The 9,764-nt window shown below is 31.6% G+C and overlaps 2 long non-coding RNA genes across 5 annotated transcripts; one reads left to right on the forward strand and one right to left on the reverse strand.

The window, feature by feature from the left end:
* Positions 1 to 306: 306 nt before the first annotated feature.
* On the forward strand, positions 307 to 3,488 carry LOC145090687 (uncharacterized). 3 transcript variants are annotated; one of them, XR_013701714.1, is made up of 4 exons: positions 307 to 482; positions 832 to 900; positions 1,653 to 1,718; positions 2,600 to 3,488. It is a non-coding gene; the product is annotated as an uncharacterized LOC145090687 (long non-coding RNA). The 3 variants fall into 3 exon arrangements; XR_013701713.1 differs by lacking the exon at positions 2,600 to 3,488 and having other exon boundaries at positions 1,653 to 1,920; XR_013701715.1 differs by lacking the exon at positions 2,600 to 3,488 and having other exon boundaries at positions 307 to 478; positions 1,653 to 1,920.
* Positions 3,489 to 8,378: 4,890 nt separating this feature from the next.
* On the reverse strand, positions 8,379 to 9,764 carry LOC145090688 (uncharacterized). 2 transcript variants are annotated; one of them, XR_013701717.1, is made up of 3 exons: positions 9,590 to 9,764; positions 9,166 to 9,234; positions 8,379 to 8,554 (listed from the first exon to the last, which is right to left on the reverse strand). It is a non-coding gene; the product is annotated as an uncharacterized LOC145090688 (long non-coding RNA). The 2 variants fall into 2 exon arrangements; XR_013701716.1 differs by having other exon boundaries at positions 9,586 to 9,764.

The following is a 9,764-nucleotide window of genomic DNA, read 5'->3' on the forward strand; positions in this document are numbered from 1 at the left end:
TAATAGCATATTTACGTATTAAAATAAAGTATAAATCATATATACGTACACATATATATACATATGTATATATCATTAGAAAGGTATCGACGATGCGGTCATTATAAGACTAATGTTGAGTTCTTTCGACATTAGTTTAGTGCAAATATCATTAAATCTATTTAAAATAGTATTATAAAGGGGTGTTTAGTTGTTTATATAACTATAAGGTCATTAAGTAATTATGGAGGGTAGTTTTTGTAAATTCAATTACTATAAATAAGAGGCTTGGGCTCTCATATTTCTTGCACCATTCTCTTGATTCAAGAGTCTTTCTCTCCTTATCCCCCGAGCATTTCGGTCCCTCGTGATTCGACTTCTCTTTCTGTAGTTTTAGTATAGTAAGGTGAGCGCTGAAGCGCTGCACGAATCTTTCTTAGAAAGATTCAGCGACGAAGTTCTGCCCCTACAGAGCCCGACTCCTAGCTAAAATCCCCTTGTAAGTAAGTTATGCTTACCCTATTTTAAATATAGTTTATATTTAAAATTAGTATTGTTATTATAAATTTATAATAAATATTTGAGCTATTATTATGACTTATATAAGTGTCGTTATAATATCTTTTTAACTACTCGCGGTACGGGGAATCTGGTTTAAAGGGCCGCATAGGGTTGTTGGATTTCAGAAGTGCTATATGCCAAAATGGTCCTGCCCTCCGGTGTTTTATGTCTGGCCCCTGTCTGTACATAGTGGTTGGAAAGTATTGTTTAAACGCTTATATAATAATAATAATAAGACTAATAATTAGTCACGGTAAATCTTAGACTAAAATCTAGTGGTAATAATACTAGGTTTCGTCGAAGGAAATTATTTTAAAGTAAACGAAGCGCTGTCCGAGTACCGAGTCACCACCTTCTCAAGTGAGTGCATGGTCCCTTTCATCTTACACATGGATATGAAGTATTTTAATATAAATTACGTGTTATGTGTGCATATTGTCTTAATACTTGCTGTCTATGCTGGTGAAAGATTTTTATACATGTTTTAAATGATTTAAACTGTATAAAGTATTTTATATCTACAAAATATGTTGCGTAAAACATGGGTAGATGAATGATGAGGGATAAAAGCTGAAATAGAGGAACATTAGTAGTACGGACCTAGTGCCCTATAGGTAATACATTGGCAGCAGTGGACCAAGTACCCTATAGATGAGCACTGGCAGCTGCGCCACAACCCGTAGATGTTTTAGATCTACGGTAAACGTCCTAGCAGCTGCGCTCTAAGGACAGTATCAACAGCTGTGCCTAATAGGGAGCCTTATGACCATGACAGTGGCGTTAAAAGGTCAATACCGGCAGAAGCGCCTCATAGGAAATGTCCCAATTCTGGCAGCTGTGCCTAAGTGACAAGATTAGCAGCTGCGCTTGACCAAAGTGTCATTGGCAACAATGGACTTCATGTTGTTTCCGTAGGATGATCCTTAGGAATGAATGAATGAGAAATAGCTGATTCTTAGGGTAGATCCTTAAGAATAAAGAAGATAATGGGGATGGGTAATTGGGTTGATTATTTGATTGTTTAAACATAATAATTATATTATTGTGGGTTGAAAACCCTATGTACTCACCAGGTTTCCCAACCTGACCCACTCAGTTTATTTATATCACAGGTGTTGATATGAAGTGACACTACACTGAGAGATTTAAAGAGATGTAGATCACTAGTGTAAATAATTGTAAGTTCTGTTTATGCTTATGTTTTTGTATTAACGATGACATCCCAAACGTTTTAAAATGAAATAAATACGTTTCTTCGAAAATGTTTTGATAACGTATTTACCATGTTTTTCTGGGAACAAATTCCGCAACATTTTTATAAAATGAAGTACTCTGATTTTTATAAAACATAAACAACATCGGTCTTTTTTGGCCGTGAAAATGGGGATGTCACAATAGTTACTTTCAGCTTACACATAGATATGAAGTATTTATATATATATTACGTGTTGTGAGTGCATAGTTACTTTCATCTTACACATAGATATGAAGTATTTTATAAATTACGTGCTATGTGTGCATATTATCTGAATACTTGCTATCTATGTTGGATGAACATTGTTATACAGGTTTTCAATGATTTAAACTGTATATGTATTTTATATCTACGAAAATGTTGGGGTAAAACATGGGTAGATGTAATAGGTGATGTGTGATAAAATGATGAGAGGCCTCGATGTTGATGTTGTTGATTCTATCATCTAGCGGAGTATGGATGACGACCACGGACTCTTCTAGACAGTCCAGTGGAACACTAGCAGGCTCGCAACCTGTAGGTGTTTGTGAACGATATGTTCACCGGTGTACTCCATCCCCCACATGGTTGCCTTTAGGACATTTATTGCTGAGGAATCCCCTTAGCAGTAGTGTCCGTCCCGATGATGATCCTTAGGCTAGGTCCCTTATGATAGGTGTTTAGGGACATAAAGTGAGGATAACGGGAACGGGTAATCGGGTTATTGTTGATCGATGAAATTAATAAACTTATTTATTGTGGGTTGAAAACCCTATGTGCTCACCAGGCTCCCAAGCCTGACCCACTCAGTTTCTTGTATTACAGGTAGTGGCGCATGAGCATAGGTGTGATGTTTTGGACGAGGGATTACGGATATAGGCCTGTAGATATGAAATAATGTAGTAAGGCTTATATTGTACTGTTTATGCTTTTGATCTGTACGAACATGACATCCCGAGTCTTTTAATGAAATACATTTCTATGGAAATGCTTTTGATAAATCTTTATCATATTTTTGTTTTGGGACAAATTCCGCAACACTTTCAATTAAAATGTAACTCTGATTTTTAAACAAAGCATAAACAAACCGGTCTTTTCTGGCCGTGGTTTTTGGGGATGTCACACGCCTGTCCTTACTTCTTTTGATTTACAGGGTTACTTCCAGGTGCGATGTTGAGGTTGTGTTTTATGACCTGTCGATCGACGTCTGTTAGATCCGTTGGCTTCCAGGCGAAGACGGTGGAGTATTGCCTCAGGAGCGCCACCAGTTGTGCATTGTTTTTGTATGTTAAGTGGGCACCGATTCGCACGAGCTGCTTTGGATACTTCATGTTTATCTGGTGTTACTCGGCGGAACATCCCACCTTGGACTTCTTTGGCGCGCACGAGATTTGGGGCGGCTATGATTTAGTGGCAATTATGTGCTCTGGTGTTTATGGCGAGGACCGTCATTGATCCCTGACGTGTGTTGAATTAATGATGCTATGTATCGTCGATGGTACGAGATGAAGTCAAGCGATTGTTGATCGTCCAAGCAGAATGTTGTGTTTTGTTGGGTATCGGATCACAAAGATTTTGATTGTCCTTGTGATTCGGTCCCTTTCGTCGTGGCCGACCAACGTTAAAGGCAAACGAATAGTTCATAGTGGCCACAACCAACTGACGTTGCAAACATACCAAAAATTAAACCAGCTTTCCCAGATGCATAACATCTCTGACCCTTGGGATATATATATATATATATATATATATATATATATATATATATATATATAACACAATGCAAGATGATCTTCTAGATAAAGACCAAGCAAACTCAAAGAAATTATGAAACTCATATGGAGACCTCTGGAACTCCATAATCATGGTTGTTTCTAACATCAAGAATTCCATGCAAATGCACAAGCAAAACACCAACTTCCTATCTAGAAACGAATGGATTACTACACTCCTCTCATGCAAATCCCAATTGTCAATTCATTGCAATAATCATTCATAAATACAAAAAGGCATCATTCTCTCAGTCGGAATACATCAGAGACAACAAAATTGTCGCTCCCAATTCACTTCCCTGATCACATGCAACCATCAACTAGCACCTGACCTACCTAAAGGAAATGATAATGGAAAAATACAAAATTAGTAAAACAATAGAAAAAGGAAATGATAATGGAAAATATGTGATTTTAAATATTTGACAAAACTACAAAAACGGTCATTGTGGTATGCATTTTTCCGGGTTTTGGTTCAAACTCCAACTTTTTGGATTGGTGGTCATTTTGAATTAGTTTCGTTGTGTACATGGTCATTCCGAATATTGAATTACTGTAATAGCATTGGGGTATTTATTTTCCATTTTTTTCTTTCGTTTTTTAATATTTAATAATTATTTATTTATTTTACCAACTAAAAACCAAGACCCCCCCCTCTCTTTCTTATCATTCATATTAACATCGAACACAAGTTTGTACTTTTCTAACATTCCTAAAAAAAGCAATCTATTGCTACCACCATATTCTTAACCTAGACCCGTCTCTCTCCACACCTACAACCGCCCTAACATGTTTGATTATACTTATCTATTGGACCAAAAGATGCAATATGGAATGATTAGAACTTAGAACTTAGACCCCTAAATATGAACATGGAGTTTTTCCGTTGTTGAATCTGGATGAAAAACCCCGAATTACATAGATGGTGAACACGGGTCAACAAAAAGATTACCAACAAGTGCTTCTTCGATTTTTATCTGTAACTCAACTCTAGATTTCATCTATAATTTTGGACCCTATCCCTCTTCCTCTTCCTCTATCTATCTCTATCTCTCTCTTTTATATAAACTTCAAACAATTTATCTCTCGCTTTCTTCAAGGATTAAATGTGTGTGTGCTTAAGAACGTAAGAACTTATAAACCCAACAAAACCCAAAAAATGTTCATGTGTTTGAAGAAATCATAAATCGATTGTGAATTGTTTTGTATGAGCTTTCTAGTTTTGATTTTTCATGTTCAGAAAAATTTCCAAATATCATATGGGTTTTCCATGTTCGATTTTCATGTTTAGTAATTCTTTTAGATGTGTTCTTAGTTTTGTGTTACTGGGTCTGAAAATCCTTTTCTGAGGTTTTGTTTTGTGGGTTTTGATGTTCAAAACATTAATTTGTCATAAATTAAGTTGGATATCTGACTTGGGTTTTGACGAACAAGATGATGATATGACTTGAATTTTGATGACACGATAAAGGTTAAATATGGGTTTGTTATTGAAATATAGGTTTAACACACACCTAAACTTGAATACAAAAATCGAATCTAAGCATAAGATACATTAAATAAAATCTATAATTGGGTTCATACACAAAACACATGAACTCCAATATGAAATCGAGTCGAATCTGAAATGGAGTTTGAAGATCGAAGAACACAAGAACCAAGAACATGAAATAATTTTTCAAGACCAAATCCAAAGATCGAAGAACACAAGAACCATGAACAAGAAATCATTTTTGGACGTGATGTATGTTCAAGAACACATTTGGGATTTCACGAACTCAAAGGGTCTTTATGATGTTCATCAGAAACCCATGAGAGAGAGAGAGAGGTGACCTCCCTTTTATTTTTTAACTATGCGAATACCCGTGCTTTGCGCATAAACATCTATATAGTTGAAATCCTTACAAATATATGTTTTATTATATATAACAATATCATTGTTGTTAAATTTGATATAATAATTTGTATGCTAAGTTGATATAATATATTATTAATTTGAATTATATGATAATATATACATCTATTAAAACTGCATAATCTCAATCGTTCGAATGACCTCTACCCACGAGTTACTCATGAATAAAATGAAATATAATATATGGTTTAATGTTATTTATAGTTATTGTTATTGTTAATTAATTTTTTAAAATATATTTGCTCAACGTTTAACTTTTTATCATTGTAATTATTTAAAATATCAAACATTGTTTTTTGTTTTTATAGGTAGCTATACAATCATTTATATTAGAGTTATTTTTAAATATTGTTATTGTAAATTATTTTAAGTTACTTATTTGAAAACTTTTAATTATTATAAAAATATATTTAGAAAATATTTTAGTTAAATTGATATTACAATTATGTTTTTACATTTAGCACTACAAATACCACTTTTTACTATTTACAAAATATTTTTTAGGTTGTTTAAGTTGATCTAAAATTTATATTTAAGTTGACCGTGTAATGTTATATTTAAATTAACAATTTAAGTATTTATCCAAATTGTTCAAAAGTTGTAGCTTGAAAATGATAATGGTTTACATACAACAACATATTAAAAACTAATAAATTAAGTATATATTATGTTAAAAGTTAAAGACAACTTTATAAGTAGAATCAAAAATATTATTTTAATATTGAAATTTAATTTATATATGATTACATTTTAGATTTGATATTTATTTAATCTTCTTAACCAACTTATAATCATTATTAAAAAAACATTAAAAAGTCATGAGAGTTTCAAATGAATATGGTGAAAGGAAAAATGTTTGTTATATATACTAGGCGAATCCCACGCGTTGCGCGATAATAAAATTATATACTTAAATTAATAACTTTTACCAAATTATTATTTAATATTTCTACTTTGAAACAAAATGTTAGTAGTAAAACAAACATATAGTTAACATATTATTTTTATTAAACATTATAGTTTTAATTTTTAAGTCATTGTGATATATACAATTAATTGATAATTTTATAAACCATTTAATATTGTGTAAATTATATATAAAATGAATGATAATATAATGGGTAACAAAACGTATGAACAAAAATATGAACTGCAAATTTTAGTAACATAAAAATAGAAAAACATCTATTATAACAATTGTATTAATATATATATATATATATATATATATATATATATATATATATATATATATATATATACAACGAATAATAAAAAATATGAAAAATAAATACTATAGCTTTTAATAACATAAAAACACTAAAACATCTATTATAATATTTATATTAACTCTTCATATTTAAATCACAAATCTCTTCAAATGCATTAATGTTTTTAATGAGCAAAACTTTACAACCTTATAAAAGAAAGGAAAATAAAAAGTTATTAGTGACTACTAATTAATAATCATAAATTAGAAAACTCTTGAGTTGTAGTGTGATTTTCAAATGAATACGGTACTTGGAAATGTATATTTATTATTATTATTATTATTATTATTATTATTATTATTATTATTATTATATTCGTATAAATAATTGGTTTTGATGCATCATTTTAATCCCTTCAATTATTAAACATAAAGATATTTAGTTATAAATTTATAACATACATAGGTGCATATACATGTTAAACAAATCACATATAATATATATATATATATATATATATATATATATATTCGTAAATGTCATATGTAATTTTTGTCGTAGTAATATGGATAAATTACTTTCATATGAAGAACATATCATGATAAGTCTGTCATAATTACATATCAAATGTTCAAAATTATGTTATCTTTTAAATATTGTCTTTTAAATATGTTGTGTAGGATAACCCAACAAAAATATAATAGAAAATAAACATAATCAAAATAGAAAAACTACAATCAAATAAATAAGAGCATTGGGTAGTTGAATATATAAATAAAAATGTTACATAAACATACATTTAAATCAAATGAAAAAACTAACATTCGTCAACTTTGATCAAACAAAAAAACTTATATCCATTTTATGAATTTTCTTTCTTCATTTAACACCATTCAACCATACAAACTTGATGATAATTCTTCACTAACCTGCAATCAAAATATTTTTCTTGAAAAAGAAGAATCAAAAAGATATTCCGAGCAAAACATTGATGTTTGGAGAGTCACATTCAAGATTGAGTAATACACACAAATCACATATAAAGATTAAATGAGAAACTAAATATAAAGAAAGAACAGAAAAGTTTCATTTGTTTTGGTTGAAAGAAAAAATCATATTACAATTACCATCGATGCGACATAGCCCATTTTTTCAAATCATATTTGGATCGACATAACCCATTTCTTCAAATCATCATATTTGGATCATTAATGTTTCAACTACATGAAAGCTTTTGAATCACAATATCTTCAAATCCTTCTTACATGTAAGATTTTATATAACACAAAAGACACAAAAGATTGACCTTTTTATACTAAACTTTTCACTAAATGCTAATTAAACATAATATAAGTTATAAAACTTTTGAGTGATAAATCATAATTAAGAAAACTTTTGAGTTGCATTAGTTAAAAAATGGGGTTTCAAATGAATGTGGTTTGAGGAAGTTAAAAAAAGGAGTTTCAAACGCATGAGATTCAAGAAAAAATGCTAGCTTTATAAGTATGTATGATATATATATATATATATATATATATATATATATATATATATATATATATATATATATATATATATATATATTGTGACATCCCCAAAATCACGGCCAGAAAAGACCGGTTTGTTTATGCTTTGTTTAAAAATCAGAGTTACATTTTAAATAAAAGTGTTGCGGAATTTGTCCCAAAACAAAAATATGATAAAGATTTATCAAAAGCATTTCCATAGAAATGTATTTCATTAAAAGACTCGGGATGTCATGTTCGTACAGATCAAAAGCATAAACAGTACAATATAAGCCTTACTACATTATTTCATATCTACAGGTCTATATCCGTAATCCCTCGTCCAAAACATCACACCTATGCTCATGCGCCACTACCTGTAATACATAAAACTGAGTGGGTCAGGCTTGGGAGCCTGGTGAGCACATAGGGTTTTCAACCCACAATAAATAAGTTTATTAATTTCATCGATCAACAATAACCCGATTACCCGTTCCCGTTATCCTCACTTTACGTCCCTAAACACCTATCATAAGGGACCTAGCCTAAGGATCATCATCGGGACAGACACTACTGCTAAGGGGATTCCTCAGCAATAAATGTCCTAAAGGCAACCATGTGGGGGATGGAGTACACCGGTGAACATATCGTTCACAAACACCTACAGGTTGCGAGCCTGCTAGTGTTCCACTGGACTGTCTAGAAGAGTCCGTGGTCGTCATCCATACTCCGCTAGATGACAGAATCAACAACATCAACATCGAGGCCTCTCATCATTTTATCACACATCACCTATTGCATCTACCCATGTTTTACCCCAACATTTTCGTAGATATAAAATACATATACAGTTTAAATCATTGAAAACATGTATAACAACGTTCATCTAGCATAGATAGCAAGTATTCAGATAATATGCACACATAGCACATAATTTATATAAAATACTTCATATCTATGTGTAAGTTGAAAGTAACTATGCACTCACTTGTTAAGGTGATGATTCCAAAATCGGGCAGCGCTTGCTTCTAACGATTCTATTTTCCTTCGACGAAACCTAGCATTATTATCGCTAAATTTTAGTCTAATATTTACCGTGACCAACTATTAGTCTTAGTATTATTATTATTATGTAAGCGTTAAACAATATTTTCCAACCACTATGTACAGACAGGGGCCAGACATAAAACACCGGAGGGCAGGACCATTTTGGCATATAGCACTTCTGAAATCCAACAACCCTATGCGGCCCTTTAAACCAGATTCCCCGTACCGCGAGTAGTTAAAAAAAATATTATAACGACACTTATATAAGTTATAATAATAGCTCAAATATTTATTATAAGTTCATAATAACAATACTAATTTTAAATATAAGCTATATTAAAATAAGGTAAGCATAACTTACTTACAAGGGGGTTTTAGCTAGGAGTCGGGCTCTGCAGGGGCAGAACTTCGTCGCTGAATCTTTCTAAGAAAGATTCGTGCAGCGCTTCAGCGCTCATCTTACTATACTAAGCTACAGAAAGAGAAGTCGAATCACGAGGGACCGAAATGCTCGGGGGATAAGGAGAGAAAGACTCTTGA

This window comes from Lactuca serriola, chromosome 2 (genome assembly GCF_051521515.1).
Source record: "Lactuca serriola cultivar US96UC23 chromosome 2, Lser_US96UC23_V15, whole genome shotgun sequence".
Classification (NCBI taxonomy): Eukaryota; Viridiplantae; Streptophyta; class Magnoliopsida; order Asterales; family Asteraceae; genus Lactuca; species Lactuca serriola.